The sequence below is a fragment of the Felis catus genome, chromosome C2, assembly GCF_018350175.1.
Source record: "Felis catus isolate Fca126 chromosome C2, F.catus_Fca126_mat1.0, whole genome shotgun sequence".
Taxonomy (NCBI): Eukaryota; Metazoa; Chordata; class Mammalia; order Carnivora; family Felidae; genus Felis; species Felis catus.
This window is the reverse complement of record NC_058376.1, coordinates 112,879,137-112,901,077: the sequence shown is the minus strand read 5'-3', so window position 1 is coordinate 112,901,077 and position 21,941 is coordinate 112,879,137. Positions and strand designations below refer to the sequence as shown.

Below are 21,941 nucleotides of genomic sequence, written 5' to 3'. Positions count from 1 at the left end.
TTAAAAATGAATGGATTTTATGAATAGTCATTCGTATCTGCAGGAATCATTTCATCTGTGGTCTAGTAACTGCTACCACTTGCTTAGATACACAGAAACCTGAGTCAGATGTATATATTTTAACCCAAACCAATACTTGGGATTATATGGGTCAAAGTTGGTTCAATTTATGATTGCAAGTTTTTTTTAATGTTTATTTTTTGTGATAGAGACAGAGTGTGAGTGAGAGAGGGGCAGAGAGAGAGGGAGACATAGAATCCGAAGCAGGCTCCAGGCTCTGAGCTATCAGCACAGAGCCCGATGTGGGGCTCAAACTCAATAAACTGTGAGATCATGACCTGAGCTGAAGTTGGACGCTTAACCAACTGAGCCACGCAGGCGCCCCTATGATTGCAGTTTTGAAAGGAACATTTACTACATGTGGATGCCAGTGGGGGAAAACTTATTTTTTAGAGGAATTTGTCCATTTATGATGGTATTCCTTTTGTAAATTGAAGGGAGAACTGAAGGTGCCTGAAACATGAATCTTTAGGTGTTAAGAGTTCAACACTCTTGGGGAATTATAAGGCAAAAGTATTGATGGAATTCACTAGCACAAAGCTGAGGACTTGGGAAAACTTGGGGGCATGATAGGCATGACATGACTAATGAGCTAAATATCAGTGTCTGGCATTTAAGTCTGTCATAAGCAAAGTCAGTTAAACATGGAGGGTATATTCCCATAAACGAGTTAATTTTAGAAACATACCCGTTTTTAAAAATTATATTTAAGTTGATAAAATATTTTAAAATTTTTTTTATATATTTGAAAGTGAGAGAGAGAGAGAGAGAGAGACAGACAGACAAACAGTCAGTGCGTGAATGGGGGAGGGGCAGAGAGAGGAGACACAGAATCAGAAGCAGGCTCCAGGCTCTGAGCTGTCAGCACAGAGCCTTACACGGTGCTTGAACCCATGAACCATGAGATCATGACCTGAGCCAAAGGCAGATGCTTAACCGACTGAGCCACCCAGGCACCCCGATCATGTCTGTAGTTTTACACTCTGCCAGAAACCAGTGAACTGTCATGGGAGTCTCCCACCCGTGCCCCCCACTCTCCTCTTGGGGTGATGACAACACGTAATGTGCATTTTGATGTGTCTTAGATCATGTCCCATTTCCAAACGCACCATCTATCTTATTTTTTCACCTCTGGCCTTTCTTTCTCATCATGTTTCCTCAGCCTGGAACAGGGCCTGTCTTCCATTTCTACCTGTTGAGCCCTTGTGCATCCCCAGGAATCCGGTTCAGAGTCTACTGTTTATGGAGCTTCTCCTTATCTTACCCCTGAGAGTGAAGGGTTACCCCTCTGAATTCCTATAGGGCTTAATGTGAATTCTGACTTGGCCGCTTCTCAGACCTTGTACTGTTTTACAGATGGTAGTCGTTATCTCGCCTGGTTTGGGGAAAGGTGAGTCTTGTGCTGATGTTCCCTGAGTCTGTTATTCATGGAGTAAGTTGACCTGTCTGCCAGGAAGGCAGGTGATTTTTCTGCAGTTTCTGTCACCCCATATTGCCAGGACTCTCCAGTCTGGCTTCCTGTGCTTGGCACATTCCCCTTTTGCTTAGCAATCCATAGGCACCTTGCCTTCTAGCACTCCAGCTCACTGAAAAGGGAAGGCCTTTTAGGTATTTAATAAATGAGGACCTCCACTATTTTTCCTTCTTCTTTTCCTAGCCCAAGCAATTTAGATCACTTCATGTATGTATGTGTGTGTTTCTTTAATTCAAACTAAACTAATTTAAAATTTTTATTAAAATCCTGCATTTAGGTACTTTAAGAAATCAAATAATTTTATAAAATTTGTAATGGAAAATAGCAGTCCTTGCCCTTTTTCTATGTCCTCATGACCACCTCTTTCCCTTCTAGCTATTATTTTTAGGCATTAACCCTTAAATTTCTACATAAATGACAGTATTTGGCTTTCAGTAGCATCTGTTGACTTCTTTGTGTAGAAGATGAAGTTTCAGCTCCCTTGTCCTCCGGCACTTCTCCTCACCCAGTAATTACGTCTCCAATCTCTGGACAAATCAGCATCACTTACTCCTATAATGAAAGCTATGTAAATATTATTTATTGCTGAAGCCCATCATGTGCTTTGAAAGGGATTACAAGTTCCCTAGCCTCTTCTGGTGACCAGGAGAAACTGTGCCCTCCTGGTCTAATGAAGGCAGGTTTCCCTCAGGGTTTAGGCTGCTCATGTTGCCATTTTCAGTTCGTTAAGATATGTAAACATGCTATATAAATGTTAGCTCTTACCATCACTTCAATATTATAATTTGAGCCAAACCTCATTTAGCCCTGTTCTTAGCTATATGTGTATGAAGGAATAGGTTTAAAGTATTTTTGCCAATAGCTGCATTTAGAGACATTTGTAAAGTACAGGTCTGTGTTAATATATACAACCCTTGCTGGATAGATACTTAGTAGCATTATTGCTCAAGAGAGGAAATGTCTGTGGGCAAGTCTTTGTTCTTAATAATTTTCTCTTGTATTGCACTGGAGAGGCCGTCTGCTATGTCAATTTTAGGCATTTTGCTTTTGGCAGTTTATTTAATAGCAGTCACTGCTATCTGGGAAAAGTCACATGTAGAATATACACACATTTCCAAAGCTATGTTTTGTTTTGTGTGTGTGTGTGTGTTTTTTCTTTTAGTTGAAGTGTATCTGCTGTGGAAGGCCTTAATCAAGTTCTGATCCGTTACCTTGCTATCGTTTAGTTGTTTTTTGTTTTTGGTAGTTTTTCCTGAAGCCTTATATTATATTTGATAAGCAAGGCTCTTGGTTTTACTCATTTAAAAATATAGAGAATCCTTTAGAACATAAAAGCTTCTGTGTCATAAATAAGAAGGCTGTGGTTTGGCTTGTGGAGCTGAAGAGACTGTTGGGCAACCAAGTTCATGTAAGAATACACAATCTGAGGGAGAATCTAACAGATGACTGATGGGGTGCAGAAGGAAGACAGTGACCCTTATTTGTTGGTAAAAAAATAGTATTTGGGGGAATATCATAGTATGTCATACTAATTGGTAACCCTCATGTAATAGTGTGACTTAAATATCTACTTAAACTTTTGTTCGAAAGGGGAGGGTATCTAGACAGCAAGCATCTACTAGAGAGAAGGTCCGTGGTGGTTTCATACTGCATCGCAGAAGGATGTGGGTATGAATGAATGCTCAGTGGCTGGTTATCTCTGCCACCAGTGCCTTTCACAAACGTCTACAACTGAACACAGCCCCTTTTCCTGCAATCTTCTAGTCCTTCCCTAGGGATCTCAGACAGTGTGTCACTGCCGACCCTTGACATGAAAACAGTGGCTATCTTTGGCTAGAGTTTCATACAGGATAAAATAAGGTAGAACTTACTGCAGATTTGTCCAGCATGGAGATAGAGTTAGATTAATCTGTGATTGTTTGTAGTTTCCCACCTAATAAGTTAGAGAAATTTGGATACACGAGGGAGCTTTGCCTCTGATCTGCCAGGGGACCTTCTAGTTCTGTAATCTCTCTCCATCTGGAGGAAAATGGTCTAGTGTTACCTACCTTATTAAAGTTGTTAGCAGGGTTAATTGAAGTAATGTGTATATATATATATATATATATATTATATTTTACTGTAGTCCCCAGCCAAAATAGGTGGTCAGTACGTGGCAGGGGCTTTTACTAATATAATCGTAGCCTAATTGTTACTTTACAATTTTCTTGAAAATGTACTGTCATTGAATATATGGTAGATGTAGATAGAGTGCTATGCTTTTTGCACCTTTAATAAGTGCTGGGTTTTTTAAAAAATGTTTTTTGCTTATTTGGTGGGGGGGAGGGGGAGAGGGAGGGAGGGCGAATGAGTGGAGGAGGGGCAGAGAGAGAGGGAGACACAGAATCCAAAGCAGGCTCCAGGCTCTGAGCTCTCAGCACAGAGCCTGAACTGGGACTTGAACTCACAAACGACAAGAACATGACCTGAGCCAAAGTCGGACACTCCCCACCTGAGCCACCCAGGCATCCCCGTAAATGTTGATTTCTAAGGAAAGATTCATATTTGAGAGTAGGTCTTTGTTTCAATAACCATGGTTATGGGAAAGCTCTCTAAGATGACATGGCCATACATAACCCTGGGAAAAGGATTGCCAAATTAGAAACATATTCTCAGGAGGAAATAATATGCAGGAGCCTAGCGAACTCACACCTTTAAAGACAGGCACAGCTGATAGAGTGCTTCCTGAGTGGTTTAGTCTGTGCCCTCGCTTCCCTGACCCCTGGCGAGGAAGTTGGGTGTCTCCTTTCCTACCCTCACCTCACCCAGTCTATTTTTTTCTTAACTGAAGTTTACTTGACATATGATGTTACATAGTTGCAGGTGTACAACATAGTGATTCCACAATTCTTTATGTTACCCAGTATTTCCCATGTTAAGTGTTGTCACTGTCACCATCTGTACCAGTAACACTGTTATTACAGCATTGTTGACTGTTTTCCCTATGCTGTACTTTTCATCTCTGTGACTTATTTTATAGCTGCAAGTTCATATCTCTTAATCCTCTTTATCTCCCTCTTCTTCACTGTTGTCAACTCCAGAAATTTTTAGGGCTCCACTGTTTTTAATTAATGTAGATAAAAGTGCGGTCCCAAAGCCTCTCCGTTGCCATGGATCTCATCAGATTGCTGCCTTACAGGAGAGACTAAAGCTTGTTATGCTAATGGAATTATTTAGCAATGTCTTGATGAGTTTCTCTTTAAAGCCCAGGAGTGGTTAAATAATAGCAGAGGCAGGGAACATTTATTTTTGCTTAGGTAAGGAAAACAAAAGCTCATATGAATGAGTGTTTTGTAATTATTTTGTTAGTTCAGCTGTGTGGTTTTATTCCATTCTGGCTTTTTTGGGAAGTGACTTAGAGGTGTTTTGTTTGTTTGTTTTTATTTTTGTTTTTTTTTTTTTAAATGGGCCATAGGAGGGGTGCCTGGGTGGCTCAGTTGGTTAAGCGTCCGACTTCGGCTCAGGTCATGATCTCACGGTTCATGAGTTTGAGCCTCGCATCTGGCTCTGTGCTGACAGCTCAGAGCCTGGAGCCTGCTTCGGATTCTGTGTCTCCCTCTCTCTCTGCCCCTCCCCTGTTCATGCTCTGTCTCTCTCTGTCTCAAAAATAAATAAAACATTAAAAAATTTTAAATAAATAAATAAATAAATAAATAGGCCATAGGGGAAAAAGTAATGTTTGAATTTGTTAAATGATTTCTTGCCATTTGTAAAACCAGATATTGCGTATCACTCCACATAGGAAATCCGTGCTGTTTGCCAGGAGTTAGGATGCTTAATGTTCTATCGGAGGCGCTTAGTTTCAAAAAAATAAAATAAGAAAGCTGCATGTGATATAGATGCTTCTGAACTTCAAAATAAATGGTGTGGTTTTAAAAAGAAAATGGTTATGACAGATTGTAGACCTTTTTGATCTGTTTCCTCAGAATGTGGAGTGGTTTCTAAGTGACCTTGCCTGGAAGGCATGCTTATGTAGCTGCTTTCTCTGTAGCTCTTATTCCACAGCTTCCGTTTAATGCTCTTTCCACTGTGTGCCACTTGCAATGTTGTATTTAGTTTAAATATTTATAGGATCTTGTCACTGTATATTTTTCCTTTAGGCAATTGAAACATTTGTTGACCTGTAGTTCTAGAAATGTGAGAGGCGGCATATCTGATTGGTGAGACTGGGATAGATGGCCTTAGAGCACGGACTAGCTGTGGAGCCTTGAGCACATTACTAAAGCTGTCTGGGCCTCAGAAGTCTCTTCCTTGGAATGATGTATACAAAAGCAGTAATAATATTTACTTCAAAATAGTATTGTGTGCCTGGCACACAGAACAGTGAATTAATTCCTTCCATAAGTATTATTTCCTTGATGGAGAATTAAAAAAAAAAAATCTTGAAGGAGACTTACATGTGGGGGTTTCTTGTTGTCTCTAAAAGGTAATGATTGCTTGGAAAAAACATGAGTTTGAAATTGAGCTTAACTCTATTATTTATGGGTCTGTGTCTTACCATAATATTCCTCTGTCCTGTCCATGCTGTTCTAAGTGTCATTTGGATCATTTGGCACAAATGCGATTTATGCAAACCTTTAAATACCATGTTTCTTCTCCATGCTACAGCATTCGAATGGTAACTAACATTTGCTGCTTCCTTTTCCACCTTCCCCCTCTAATTTGCTTTAAGCATTTTGTACTCAGCATAAGAATCAATTTGTTTTGGGGGTGCCTGGGTGACTCATTCAGTTAAGCGTCTGACTTCAGCTTGGGTCATGATCTCACAGTTCATGGGTTTGAGCCCCATGTCGAGCTCTTTGCTGACAGCTCAGAGCCTGGAGCCTGCTTCAGATTCTGTGTCTCCTCTCTCTCTGCCTCTTCCCCACTTGTGCTCTGTCTCTCTGTCTCTCAGAAATAAATAAATAAATAAATAAATAAATAAATAAATAAATAAATAAATAAATAAATAAATAAATAAATAAATAAAATATTCATATATATCAATTTGAATATATATATCAAATGAATATATATATCAAATGAATCAATTTGTTTTGGCCTCAAGTTCAGTTTTTTTGACGTGAAGCATCTATAAAATAGTTAGTGAAGATGCAGACCCAGTATCCATACAATTCCAATCTGTGGGTCTGTGGTGCACCGAGGCATTTATAGATAGACCGACTTTTGGGAGTCATCATTCAGACGCCCAAATAAGAGCTCTTATACTACTTAAGGCAACCCTGCAATGGATCACGAAGACCTGGAAGCTACGTGGTAGCTGGCTCAGAGGTATGATCAAATACTCGAGAGCCTCACAATAATTACTTACAATGAAATGTCACCACTTTCTTTAATTCTTTTGCTTGGCTTTGCTGTCATAAAAATATGTTCCATTAAGAGCGCTGCTTATAAAGCAGATGAAGAGAATTTCTTGTTGTCTTCCTGAAGGGGGAACACAAGATTGATTAGTGAAGTGTGGTCCAGGATTGGCCCTGGGTTAAATTCCAAGGTGCACCTTGCAGCAAGGAATGGGAATTTTCATTTTCTAAGCTGCTGCTTTTAGAGTGACTGGCAAATCTCCAGAGCTGTGACACATCCTGAGGCCCTCGGGGGATTTTTTTATTTCTACCTTTGTTCACTTTCGACCTAGCATCCAAAACTGATGTGCTTGGGTCCTTTTACAGAGTCCTGTGGGGCAAGGACCACGTCTGCCTACTGCGTGGTAGAGAAGGTGTGCTCTGGGGTTAGATGTGTCCGTGCCATTCTTCCCCTCTGCCACCTCCCCGACAGGGTCGCTGTGTTAGTTAGGTGAGGTTGTGCACATGCAATGCAAACAGTTTGTGCCACAAAGTATAGCTAACAAATTCTAGTACTATTTTTTATTGATCTCTCCAAGTTAACATTATTGTATTCTCAACCCCACTCCTCCTTAGTAGGCATATTTTAGAAACAGACACGAGCATTGTTAATTCCGCGGGCATCCGAGTGTGTTCTGGAGTTGCATTATCATTTAGAGAGTGTGCAGATAGGACCTGAACACTTCATGTCAGTGGTAAGGTTTGGCTGTGGGGGGAACGGTGAACAAAAGCAGGCAGAGAGTGAGGATAGGGATGGTACTGTGATAGTAGGCTTTTTGCTCCTATCCTCTACGGCTCAGTTCACGCCGCAGTTTTTTTTCTTTCTTCCTTTTCAAGTAGGCTCCACGCCCAATTGCATGCTCCACCGATTGAGCCAGCCAGGTGCCTCTCATTGCCTCAGGGGTGTGTGTGTGTGTGTGTGTGTGTGTGTGTGTGTGTGTGTGTGTGTGTGTGTGTGTGTGTATTTTGAGAGAGAGCGCATGTGCACGAGCTGGGGAGGGACACAGAGAGAGGGACAGAGAGAGAATCCCAAGTGGTTTCCATCTCACAAACTGTGAGATTGTGACCTCAGCTGAGGTCAGGGGTCTGATGCTTAACCGACTGAGCCACCAAGGTGTCCCATTGCCTCAGTTTTTTTCTTTTTAATTTTTTTTTTTTAATGTTTATTCACTTTCTGAGAGACAGGCACAGAGTGTGAATAGGAGAGGGACAGAGAGAGAGGGAGACAGAGAATTCAAAGTAAGCTCCAGGCTCTGAACTGACGGCACAGAGCCCGACACGGGGCTTGAACTCAAACCATGAGGTCATAACCAGAGCCGAAGTGGGACACTTAACCAACTGAGCCACCCAGGCACCCCTCCCATCCCCCCCTGCATTGCCTCAGTTTTAATGAGCATATTGGGTTACCTAAAATCCGCGTCTCCTTAAAATTTTCAGTCTTTCTCTCTCTCTCGGTGGGGGTGGGGTGGGGTGGTGGTGTGGTTCCTGTAGCATCTTTTTAAAATGTTTGCCCAGACCCTGGTTCTAGCAATATGTTCTAAAACCATGTATGTGTGTGTACTTCTTTGTTTCGTGTTGAACAGCAGACTGCAGTATTTGAAATCTTAAATAGAGCTAATGGATAAGTAGATGGAAGTGTGTCTTTGAAGATGGGTAGGAGTTAGCCTCCCTGTTTAGTCTCTACCTTGTTCTCCCACAATATATCTATGATTCTTTGTGGTTACGGGATACAGTTTGAAAACCATACCATTCTGGAAGATGTGTTTGTTCTACAGTAATTCTGTCCCACAAGTTGCAACCACAGGCTGCATAGATAATTCAGTAACTAAAAACCAGTGAACTGAGATCAGTGCTCTTGCTAACGTACTGTGATCATCTGGCTTGCTTTCACAAATAGGCACTCCTTTTGAACTGTGGTGTGTTTTTCTTACCTTCAAGATTTGTGGAGAAACTTTCTGACCTGAAGTACATTGCCTCTGGTACTTTTGAAGAGATTTCATTTACCAAAGACTTAGCCAAAACAGATTGGGATAGAGTCAGCTTAGAATTTATTATTTAAGTTGGGACACTTTTGAGAGTTAAACACAGTGTTAATTATACTTACATTAGGCCTGCAGAAATGATCTGGATCTGCCCTAGACAATTGGTACCTATGTTTACCCTAAGATAGACACACTCTGCATAGACAAAATAGAAATTTTGAATACCCCATTTTCTGAAAGCTCGGGACTTATCTGAAATCTTAAAATGTGCCTCAAGACAAATGGCCTTTACATTGTCCCTCCTTGAGGTGCTGTGATAGGAATGGCATCTGCTATGAGTCAATTTATTGAGCATCTTCGAGGTATACATACTCAGCTAGTCCTTACCAGGATTCTTCACCAACCATTGAAAAGAGCAAATTGCTTTTCCAAACAAACATTTAAAGAGTCTTGGCTTATAGTTTAGGCTCTGTGTTTTCTCTGTTCTAATAGTGATTTCTTCATGAATCTGACAGAGTTAATTCATCTTGTTTTCTCCCTTCTATAGTCCCTATATTATATTTTAATTCCAAATTATTTGGAATCCAATCTCTTTTTTTGTTGCGATAAATATTTCATATTTCTGTGCACTCTCAAAGAGGACCTTGGCATTTTCTATTTTTTGGCTAACCATAGCATTCAACCGACCATCAATGGATTCTCACTGTACTGATGGATACCGCTGGGGAGGTCATTCGCAAGGGTGTGGTGGCTGAGTAGGAATGTGTTTCAGTTGTAAAAAGAATGAGGGCTATTCAGATTTAATGGACACGGTGTTTGAACATGGAGAAAGGAGCCAAAAGGTCATCTTATCCAGCCTGGGGAAGTTATTTATAAAGGAGTTGATATTACCAGAAGATAAAATGAACTTCTGTTCACCTCTGATTTCCTCCTTTACCTAGCTCTACTAATATCTTTTTAAAACTAGTTTTTAAATGACTGTTCACCTAAGTACAACTCAATATTGACCAGCTTTATTCCCTGATGGCCACTTTCCTGAGTATGTAGGCTTTAGGACCTAATCTTAAAAAAGTAATAAATTCCTTATTTATGTTAAGTGACTGTAAGCATTTTTCCCTATTCAGAATACCATCTATGCTGTGGTTGTATTCACACTAAATTATACTCAAAGCTAAGGCATCTATAGCATACTCAACCTTGACCTTTATCCTGAGGGTAACACATGTATGATGTGTTCATCATCTGCTGCTGTTCATCTCTACAGACTGAGTTCTGTGAAATTATGTGTCTGGCCCCTTTCATTCTGTGTGTTGCAGGTCAAGCATGGCCTGGTGGTCTCTGTGTTTAATGGTTGCACGACATTGGCTTTGATTTATGGGAAGCATCTTGATCATCAGAGCCATGTTTGTTTATACATTTAATTTTGAAAGAGGGGAGAGGTGGAATTCTAAACTACATTATACTGTTTCTTCTCATTTGAAAATGCATATGTATGAAAAAGAAAACAAAAAACAAATTGATGGAGGTTGTAGTGTGGGTGGAAATATATGGGCAGTCACTGCTTTATACCAATATCCAAAGCTAGTTTCTAACCTACCTATTTGGAAATAAGGAATTTGATAAATATTTGCCCAGTCGAATAAAATGATAGGCATAGCTTACCTAGAGATGTGAGAAGGGACGGTTGGTGATGAGGAATCCAAACCGAAGGGCCACTACTTGGTAGGCAACTCACTGGTAAATAATGGAGAAATGGCCGTTAGTTCTCTTACATTCTGTTAAGGAGGTTGGTTGCTTCCTGTTGGGATAAAGCCAAAATGCCCACAAGAATTCCTTCCATCACTGGTTCTTAAATAATTCCTTAAATCACTGGTTTGATTGCTGGACATGGACCAGCAGCATCGGCATTGTCTGAGGACTTGATAGAAATGCACATTCTCAGGAATGACCCCAGATTCCCACCCCTGAAACAAGGTCTGTGGGTGAGCTCAGGGATACATGTTCTGGCAGGTGTGTTAAAGTTTGAGGATCACTAGTAAACCAACAATTTGTATCATCTTTAGGTTGTGAAGTCCTTTCATAGTTTGTTGAAAGCCACAATGTACAATACATTTTATATATTAGTGGGAGATTGGGGAACCCCTGATTAAATACTCTGATATAAACTATTTTAATTAAAAAAATTTTTTTAATGATTATTTATTTTTGAGAGAGAGAGAGAGAGTGTGTGTGTGTGTGTGTGAGAGTGTGAGTGAGTGAGCAGGGGAGGGACATAGAGGGAGACACAGAATCTGAAGCAGGCTCCAGGATCTGAGCTGTCAGCACAGAGCCCTGTGCGGGGCTCGAACCCACAGACTGCAAGATATTGACCTGAACCGAAGTCGGACGCTTAACCGACTGAGCCACCCAGGTGCCCATAAGTATTTTAATTTTCAGACTGTATCCTGCTAGAATTCATAGATTCTAAGTCACACACCAGTTTTTGTTTTGTGTTTTTAAAATTTGATAATAATTTGTCTGCAGTAGGATGTGTAGCTGTGGTCCGTGGTTTGCCACCAATTTTCTTCATGGAAAGGTCACACCCTGAAATTTCCAGACATTATTGCTGGGCTCTGCAGGGTGGTCCTGACACCTGCTTGCTCAACTGTAGACTTGATGGGGTAGAGGCTCTTTCTGTTGCACCTAGCCAGGCGCGTAGGAAGGGAATTGAGTGAAGACTTAATCTTCAAGTTGTTTGCTTTAAGCAGTTTAATTAGAGAAGACTTATTAAGGCATGCATAGGAAAATTAGAAAATGTAGAAAAGTGAAAAAAGGAAAAGAAAGATCATTGAGACATTTATCCTTGGGTAACCATTTTCTTGTAAATGGTAAAATAAGGAAAAGAAGGGTCACAAGAAGTAAGTTTCTATCTCCTGCTTAATGTGCTATGGTAATAGTAGTAGCAATACCATTATTAGCAAAACCTAACATTGAGTGTTTAGAATATGCCAGATACTCTTCTAAATTCCTTTTCTGTATTGACTTACTAAAATCTAATAACTAATGTATGAAGTAAGTTCCGTAAATGTACCCCAATAAAACAAGGACAGTAAGGCACAGAGTGGTTAAGCATCATACCCAAGTTCACACAGCTGGTAAGGATGTAAGTTGCAGCAGGGGGTGCTTTAGTTCTTGGTCTTAAACGTGTCCCTTCTACTGCTCCTCTAGGATGATGGGAAAACACATGCTGTCACTTGCTGTCATTACTGCTGCGTGGTGGTGGCAGCGGAGAGGAGACTCATGTGTAAATGGGTTGAGGGTGAGGAGTAGGGCATTTTTGCCGGGTCAGGTGGGCACAGAGGTGGATCAACAACTTGTGGGCGTGTATAGTTCCTATGATTTTAGGACTGCCCAGCACCTGTTAGTGACCTGGCTAATCACCAGCTTCACCTGGAAATACCTCCCATTTCACTGGCATCAACATGTAGAGCTGCTAAAAGAATGCCTGCTGATTGGGACCTTCGAGGCTTGCCTTGAAGTGATGGGCATCTGTTTAATTTTAAACATTACATTTTCTGTGCTGTGAACATATGCAAACAGCTTGAACTTGAAGGAAATGTATGAACTGGCCTTCACAATTTGCTACTATGGTGGGGCTGACAGAATCATTATTGGTCACTGAGGCTTTATTATATTTTATTTAAAGTTTATTTATTTTGAGAGAGAGAGACACAGAGACACACAGAGACACTCGGGGAGGAGCAGAGAGATAGGGAGAGAGAGAATCCCAAGCAGCCTCCTTGCTTTCAGCACAGAGCTGGATGTAGGGCTCAATCCCATGAACCACGAGATCATGACCTGGGCCAGAATCAAGAGTCGGGTGCTTAACTGACCAAGTTACCAGTGACCCTGGTCACTGAGCCTTTAAATAATACTTGCTTATAAAGTTGCCTTGTACTTAGATTTTGAGTTTAATGCCAGCTTGGGTCATAATGACTTTTCAAAATGTCACGAGCTTTGCATGTGAGATCATTTATTTAATTTTCCTTAAAATTATTTCCCAGAACAGTAAGTGGAAATTTTTTCTTGTTATATGAACGTAAAGAATCTAAGAGTGAATTGATTGACTGTACCCAGGGAACAAGGACTGATCTCTAAGAGACAAATTAGAGGCTAAGATGGTGAACTGCAACATTGAAATTCCTGGATTCAAATCTGGCTTCCCTCACTTACCAGCTGTGAATGGCTAAAATACTTTAATTCATTTATTAAATGGGAATTACTCTCTGTATCCCATAGGATTGTTGTAAGAATTCACTGAGCATTAGTGCAGTGCCTAATGTGTGGAAAGTACTTAATAAATGTTAGTAATTGTTAAATACTAGGAAGGCAGGTAACCATGGACAAAACTTGAGCTCTCTTCCTACTGTTCCCAACCCCTACTGACCCAGTGTATCTAGGTGACTTCCCAATGTCACTTTTTAACACTGAATATTTTTCTGTCGAGTATTTGTAAACCAGAAGGCAAGAATCATGTTTAACCATTTCCCTATTGATGGATGTTTGGATTATTTCATATTTTCCTCATCATTATAAACATCTCATACCTTATTTCCTCACTCCCTCGTACTTTCCCATTAAAACTTTGAAGGTTGTGTTTGATGTTGGTCTTTAGTTCCACTGCTATAATTGTTTTCATTATTCTGCTGACACTTGTTTGGTGGGGTATCAGGAAGGGTTTGGGCTCGTTGGGTGTAGCGTTAAATCATTATTGGGCATTATTGGGCATACTGTGCTATGTTTTAAAGAATCGAGTCTTTCCATGAGGGCAGGAGGGGTGTGTTTTAGCAGAGAAGAAAGAGGAAACTGTCTAAGCACTCTTACTGAAAACTTCTTATGCCTGCCCAGTCTCTCAGAAATTCAAACCTGAACTCATTAGTTGGTATGTAATTGTATAAAGTGCTCATACGCCAGTATGGAGAGTGTTCTCATTTATATTCGATAGAATGCCTTTTCCCTGAAATTGTTCTTCAAATTGAGGTTTAATTTTGTTTAATGTTTATTTATTTTTGAGAGGGAGGGAGAGCACGAGGGGAGGGGGAGGGGAAGAGAGAGGGAGACACAGAATCTGAAGCAGGGTCCAGACTCTGAGCTCTCAGTACAGAGCCAGACATGGGGCTCAAACCCACGAACCGTGAGATCATGACCTGTGCTGAAGTAGGATGCTTAACCGACTGAGCCACTCAGGTGCCCTTAGTTTATATGTTTAAAAACTTGTCTAGTTCATAATCACAAGATCATTGCCATCTGCGAGGAGGAATCTGGGCAGTGGTTTCAAACTTCTTCCCGGCTGGCTTCTGGGCAGGCACAACAGCTTTCCAGAGGTGTGTTTTAGACAGTCTGAGGGAGTCTCTTCCCTTCAGCCTCCTGAAGACCATTTCTGGTTCTGTGTCTGATGTAAAAGTGTTTTAAGATTTTGTTTGAATAGAACTTCTTCCTGACAAATGACAGTCCTAACAACTCTGATTTAGAGGGGTCTCTGATTTCGTCTCTTTCCAGGGACTAATGGGAGGGACTGGAACAGGGCCTTGTGACTCTGAGAATTGAAGGTGGCAGGCAAAGACTAGGGCATTCTGTCCTGGATGAGTATGACTAGTTCTGGTCCAAGGGGACATTTGATTGTTGTCTGTGCCCTGAACTTAGTTACAGAGTTCCAGAGCCCCTGCTGTAGGTTCTTGGCAATGTACACAGGTGCCTTTGGCTTTGTTGCCATTGTACTTTGCTCATTTCCAGTTCCTCCTGGCTCCTTAGTGCTTCTGTGTGCATGGCTGTGGAAACTTCATGCTGATGGCTGCTCCTGGCACAGTGAGTTTGGGGGAGGCTCACCTGATTCCTGTTAAATAAGGAGATTTTTCTTCACATCCTCAATTTTTGAGGCTTTCAGAGGCCTCTGTTAAAATGAGAATATGAACTTGATCAAAGTTAAAATGCAAACAGATTTGTTGAATATTTGAAACTTAATGCTGAATGTGTCCAGAAATCCCAAGCAGAAGAAACCTTTAGGCTTATATTCATAGTACCAGCCCAAATGTAAAGCTGTTTGTTGTTGAGTGAATGAACTTAACATTAAATAACGGTTTGCCTAAAAGCATATAAACCTTCTGATTTACCCTTCTAACTGAATGTTGTTGAAAGAATAGACTCAGATAACAGATGTCAGCCTCTCAGCATGATATTTCACCTAACATCTTTTGGAGTGTTCGCTGAGTTCACAATGACACTTTTCCTTTAAGAATGCCACCCAACAGAAAGAATCCTGAACTCTATTACCCTATGCCCATGGCCACAGTTCCAGAGATGATTGTGTAGCTGGTGGAAAGATACCCGCAGAAATGTGAAGCTGAACCAGTGACATTAGTGAAAGGGAAAAGATGTGAATTATAATGTTGTATTTGCAAAAAGTAAAGTCTCTCTGCCAAAACAAAACAAGCAGGAATGAAGCAGCTCAAGGACAAAAACAGATTAGAGGAAGAAAGTATGGCCTAGAGCATTTCCAGCTTCTGGTTTTAGTACAACCTAAGATCTCTGATCCAAAGGCATGTTAGTATCTCATCAATAAATTCACTGGTCTGCAGGGCCCCTGGGTCGCTCAGTTGATTAAGCATCCGACTTGGGTTCAGGTTATGATCTCGCTGTTTGAGCCCGACATCAGGCTCTGTGCTGACAGCTCAGAGCTTGGAGCCTGCTTCAGATTCTGTGACTGCTTCTCTTGCTCATGCTCTGTCTCTGTCTTTCAACAATTAATAAGTGTTAAAAAGAACTAAAAAAAATAAGTAAATTCACTGGTCTAAAACACAGCAAACAACCCCCCCCCAAACACAGTTTGCCTAGACTTTAGACATTATGAAAATTATATTTGCACAAAAGCACTTGTATAATAGTATAGTCCTTTTTTTGGCGTGTTGTGTTTTTTGACTTTCACATTAGTCTTAGCTATTTTTTCTTTGAATAATCTTTTCTAGCATTTTGAAGATTTTAAGTAAATGAAGGAGTCTATGAGTAAGTGATATGAACGAATCAGTGTCAAGGAACTCTAGCCGTAGGAGAAAAGCTTTGAGATTTGGTGGCTTGTGACTGGGAAAAATAAAACATGTGCGCAGGGGCATTTGGCTGCTTGTTAAGAAGACAGTGAAGAGTGAGAAGAAAAATTGCTGTAGCCATTCTATGAAAGAAAAGCTACCTCTTCCTAGGGAGGGACTGGTGTGCTCGGTCCTCGTATGCCATCGGATCCTGTAACTTGTATAAACTCCTTCCTGATGTGAAGTCCGTGCAGTCTCTCATGGGGTGCCTTCAGTGTGATTTGAAATGGGTGTTCAGGAGAACTAAGATTTACTTCATAGCTAGCATTAGTGAATTCTGTCAGTGCTGTAAAGTCCTAGAGAACTTTTCAAATTAAATTTTGGGAGCTCATTCTAGAGCGTATTTCCTGAATGGTAGAGTTTCTTAAATTCTTTAAACGAAAAGTTTATTTTGACTGTTATTGGAACCATTAACTAAACACTTCATGGACTATATGGCTTAAGACAATATTCCTTACTGGGAGTTTATTTTTTGCTTCTTTTATTCTTTCTGACTTAAGGCTTTAGAAAAAGTTATACATTGAATAAGGCATAAAAGTAATGGAGTTCCATTAAGGGAATGGTGATAATGGAAATACTTGATGAGAAAAAGGAATTTAAATGCATAACTTAACCACATTAAAGTGGCTAGCCATGAAAACTCCTTTTTCTCTTCAAAAAGAAACAATGCCAGGTTCATATGGTACTTTCTTCTATTTTGCCCTAAATTCTAAGCAACTATTGTTGATAGTTTCTCTAACAATTTTTTTTTCAATGTTTATTTTTGAGAGAAAGAGAGAGAGAGAGAGAGAATGCAGGCTTGTGAGTGGGCTAGGGGAAAAGAGAGAGGGGGAGAGAGGATCTGAAGCAGGCTCTGCACTGACAGCACAGGGTCTGATGCAGGGCTCAAACTCACAAACTGAGATCATGACCTGAACAGAAGTTAGATGCTTAACCGACTGAACCACACAGGTGCCCCTTGTTGATAGTTCGGAGCAATATTAGCTTGTGAATCTTGGGTAGTCATTAAACATAGAGGGACGTGCAAGCTACAAATAAATAAATTGTCGTTTAGCTGTGAATAGTTTTCCTGTAGCAGTTCCTCACTTGAGGAAACATAAATGTCAGCTGGGTAATAAGAAATAAGACTTGCTAAACAGTGAGTGCGTTTTAGCTCAGTATCATCAAGGAAGCAGCTGGCAACATACAACTCTTCAGAACAGTCTCTTCATTTTTTAGTATATGGAGTATTTTTACCAACTTCATTGCTAAGTACTCAGAAAATGTTCTATGATCCTAGTTAATTTGTTAATTTCTCCAAGCCCTAATAAGTGGAAAAGAGTATTTTTATTCTTCCCAATCTTGTGCTTTCTTAGTAAAATCTCAAGGAAATAACTTGAAATGCTTTATATTAGATGCCTTAGGTAATAATCTTTGAGTAGCAGGAATAATTCTATTTATGCTTTGACTTGACATGTTTTTTAGAAGAAATATTACTAAAACATTTTTAAAAGTCCTCTAAATCTTATAAAATAATGCATATGTTTAAGGCTATAGAAACAATGTCCCCAGAGAGTAATCTTTTTGAGTAATCATTTATTACTCATTTTAGAAGCCAGTTTAAAATGGAGCTAAGAATCACTTGACTGATGAAGCCTAATTCATTAAAGAGAATTTCGTCTATACTAATGAGATGGTAATTGATCTAATGCCTATTCGAAGAGGAAGAAACTATTGTGAGCAAACTGTCCTCTGTTTCTTTGTGCTGGGTTAAACTGTTGTTCATTAAAAAAAAATGCAAACTTTGGATTATCCCTATCCTAGTCAAAAGCTTATCATAAGGCAGGGCCAGACCATCACTTTCAAATGGAGACTTATGTGTCCATTTGGATCACATTTGTGACTTTATTCCTGTGAGTAGATTTTCCATCCAGGATATACCGTAGGCTAAGCATAGGCCTCTTCAACAGGCTTTGTCTTAACCCATGGGGTCATTTGTAAATGAGCAACAGTGTTTATAGATCATTTCTTCTCTGCGAGATCTATTACCAGATGGAATAAGGAGTCAAATAAACAATTCAAGATGGATTATATACCTAAATGTAAAACTGAAACCATAAAGCTTCTAGAAGAAAATATAGAGTATGTTCGCAACCTTGGGTAGGCAGTAATTTATTGGGATACAAAACACACTAATCATAAAATGAAAAGTTAATAAATTGTACCTTTTTAAAATTGAAAACTTCCATTTTTCATTTGATACCATTAAGAAAATGAAAGGCAAGCCACAGATTGGGAGGAAAAATACACAATACACACTTCTATTAAATGCCTCAGGCTATTTAAAGAATTTTTGTAACTCAATAAAAAAAAAATGGCCAAAAGACATGAAGAAACAATTCACTAAAGAAGATGTTTGACCAAGTAACAGATGAAAAGGTGCTCAGCATCTTGAGTTAATAGGGAAATGCAAATTATAATGGTGAGATACTTCACACCCATTAAAATGGCAAAGCAAAACCAAAAAAATTAAAACAACCCCCCCCCCCAAAAAAAACCCAAAACACCAATATTGACAATACTAACTGTACACAAGGAAATAGAACAATTTTTAGTTGGAGTATAAAGTAGAAAATCTACTTTGGAAAGCAGTTTGGTAACTTTTAATCAAGTTAAACATACAGCTAATGAGCTAGTAATTTAATTCCTTGGCTATTCACCTAAGAGAAATGAAAGCATATGTCCATAAAAAGCCCTTTACTAGAGTATTCATAGCAACCCTATTCATAACAAACAAAAATCAGGAATGACTCAAATATTCATCAGCAGATTAAAACGAGTAAAGAAATTGTGGTATACTTACAGAATACCACTTAGTAATCAAGAGGAATGATAGATACCAACAGTGTGATCCCAACAATACATCTCAAAATGTTAAATTGAGCAAAAGAATTCAACAGAAAAGGTGTATGTACTGTGTGATTATGTTTCAATGAAATTCTACTACAGGCAGAACTAAGTTCTAGTGACAGAAATCAGGTAAGTGGACACATAGGAGTGGAAAGAAGTATAAGGGAGCTTTCAAGTATAATAATTGGGGTGGTGTTTACTTGGGGTCAAAATTCATTGAACTTACATTTCAAATCTTTCTATTTTATTGTATGTAGTTTACACTCCAACCTAAATTAAGTGGGGAAAAAAATCAATGGTGTAAAACTGGCCCTGTAGAGCAGTAAGGATGTTGAAAGCGTATTGTAAACGATGTGTAAATGGTGTAGGATGTTGGAAAGATGGTGGGGAATATGCATCACATGAGCTCTCAGAAAAAGGCAGGTCAAACAGGAAAGGCTTTCTGGGCAAGAAATGGTTTATGTTGTGTTTTGAAGATGGAAATTGAGAAATGTCAGAGATTGGCCATTGAAGGGAAAATAATTCCAAATAGGATCAAGATCTCAGGTCAAGGGATCAAGACAAAGATAAAGGAAGACATGCTTTTAGAGGTCAGTAAAAATATTAATTGAATTTGTTTCTCTACTCAGTGTATCATTTCCCACTCCTCTGTTGGTATGTCATTTTCCTTTTTCAAGATTCGGCCTAATTTTGTTTCTTCAGTCCACTGGATGCTTCAGCACACAGTGTTCTTTCCTTTTTCTGAGCTCCTATTATAACTGCACAGTGTAGCACATAATTTTTCCTAGATTGTAGCCTATATGTTCAGTGGGTATCTTCTCAAAATTATTTCTTGCGGGAAGGTAGTTTTTCTTCCAATGCTTCAAGTGAAAGGCTGAATCCACAATAAAATGCTGGTTAAGATTCTTTGTTTTTTGTTTTTTTTTAAATTTTTTTAATGTTTATTTATTTTTGAGACAGAGACAGAGCATGAACAGGGGAGGAGCAGAGAGAGAGGGAGGCACAGAATCTGAAACAGGCTCCAGGCTCTGAGCTGTCAGCACAGAGCCCGACGTGGGGCTTGAACTCACTGACCGTGAGATCATGACCGGAGCCGAAGTCGGACGCTTAACCGACCAAGCCACCCAGGTGCCCCTGGTTAAGATTCTTTGGATGGAGGTTTGATAGATGTGCAGGAGAGGACATCTGGTGGAACGTAGCTTTGCTACATCTATATATATGAGTGTTAATGGCTATCCTTTTTGATTGTCACCTATATACCAGACATTATGATAACTGTTACAATAGTTATTTTTAGGTAGGCATTTTTATTCTGTTTTTACAGATGCATAAACTGAGCAGACAGAGGTTTTGACAAGCTAGAATTTGAAGAATCTCTCTTTGGCTTCCACTGTTCTTGTGGTCATCAAACTACTGTACTGTGTTACTGAGAAATAAGGTGATGGTGATGACATCAGTAAACATTGATTGTACTCTTATGTCATGCCAGTCATTCTTTGGATACTTTATGCATATTCATTTAATTTCTATGATCAGTGAGGAAACTCATAGAATCATTGAATGAATAACTTTATCAAGGTGATATCAGAGTAAGTGGTGTGGTGTCAGGATTTGAAACCACATAGTCTGATTCCAGAATGCATGATCTTTGCTCTTTACTGTTATGCTATATACCTTGGCTTTGTAGACTTGAGGACTTAGGATTTAGTGAAAGTCGTCTTTTAGTGAAAGCATAGTGTGTACCTTTTCTTAGGTAGGGTAGGAATGGATTTAGATAAAAACTAGTGAGGCAGAATGTTGTTTCTAGGGAACAGTTACTTTGTTCAGATCCTCCTTACTGCCGTCAATCCACTGAACATTTGTGGGGAAACTTCACTGTGCTATTTCCTTGTAAGGCTAAGACACACTCCGTTCTTTCGAAGGCTTAAGAGTCTAGGTCTAGGTCTCGGTTTTTTATTTTGTTATTTTACTCCCATGGCTTCTCAAGAATTTAAAAATTCTCATAGTATTTGAAATAAAGTAAGAAACTGGACATGACTGGCAGTATGCTACAGTTCTGGTTTTTGAAGGAAAATTAGCAGACCCATCCCCAGACAAAAAAGTCTGGCCACAACCCCAAAAGATTAGGCAGTAGGGGTACATTAAATATTTTAATTTAAAGTAATGTATTTAAAGGAGATCTCCTTTTCTAACACTGATTCTGACTTTGTTCCCTTTTTTTGTTAACAAACTACCTGTCTCCAGGGCTGCTGCTGTATGACTCTTCATAGATTCAGTGATAACAAGACAGCTAACCTTCAATTTTAGGTTTTCTTTTCTTTGTTTTTCCCCCTAAGTTTATTTGTTTATTTTGAGAGAGAGAAAGAGTGCATGCATGAGCTGTGGAAGGGTAGAGAGAGAGGGAGACAGAGAATCTTAAGCAGGCTCCGCACTGTCAGCATGGAGCCTAATGCAGGGCTCGACTTCATGAACAATGAGATCATGACCTGAGCTGAAACCAAGAGTCTGACACTTAACTGACTGAGCCACCCAGGTGCCCCTAGATTTTCTTTTAATTTCAGTATACCCTTTCTCTTCCCGTTTTTCACTTCTGTAAAAATGGTGCGTGCAGAGATATTTATAGTTGGGGAAGAGACAGTGAGATCCTTATGCAGAAACATAGGTAGGCAGTTTCAGGGCCGGGAAAAAGAGAATATTAAATGTTAAGGCCAATTCCTACAATATTTAAGTGAAATTTGTATTGTTTTCCATATCCTGTGTTTGTCATCAGTATATGTAGGGCATCAGCTTATAACAGGGTTAGGACATGGATTTGGATCAAGTCCGTAAATATTGGTTGGCTTCTGATGAGATTAGGTGCCCTTCAGATCTCTATAAAGAAAATTAAAATATAATTTATATAATCTATTACATCAAATAAATATAAACACATAAAATTAAATAAATAAAATATAATCTATTCCATTACAATATGTTCAAAGATTGTTGTAACATTGAAGATGTCAAGGCTTGTCTTGGTGCCCATTAAAATGTAAGCTCC

General features: G+C 39.5%; 2 protein-coding genes across 4 annotated transcripts in view; one reads left to right on the top strand and one right to left on the bottom strand.

Annotated features, from left to right (window-relative positions):
- The window catches only part of MED12L (mediator complex subunit 12L), a 335,495-nt gene that overhangs the window by 156,614 nt on the left and 156,940 nt on the right, over positions 1-21,941 (top strand).
- P2RY14 (purinergic receptor P2Y14) overlaps positions 1-21,941 on the bottom strand; it is a 77,933-nt gene that overhangs the window by 28,833 nt on the left and 27,159 nt on the right. For 2 of the 3 annotated variants that reach the window (XM_011286176.4, XM_045037433.1), the window contains one exon: positions 10,557-10,628. The exons of the other annotated variant lie outside the window; for it this stretch is intronic. The gene's annotated coding sequence lies outside the window, so the exon portion shown is untranslated. The remainder of the gene's footprint in view (positions 1-10,556; positions 10,629-21,941) is intronic. 3 annotated transcript variants of the gene reach the window in all.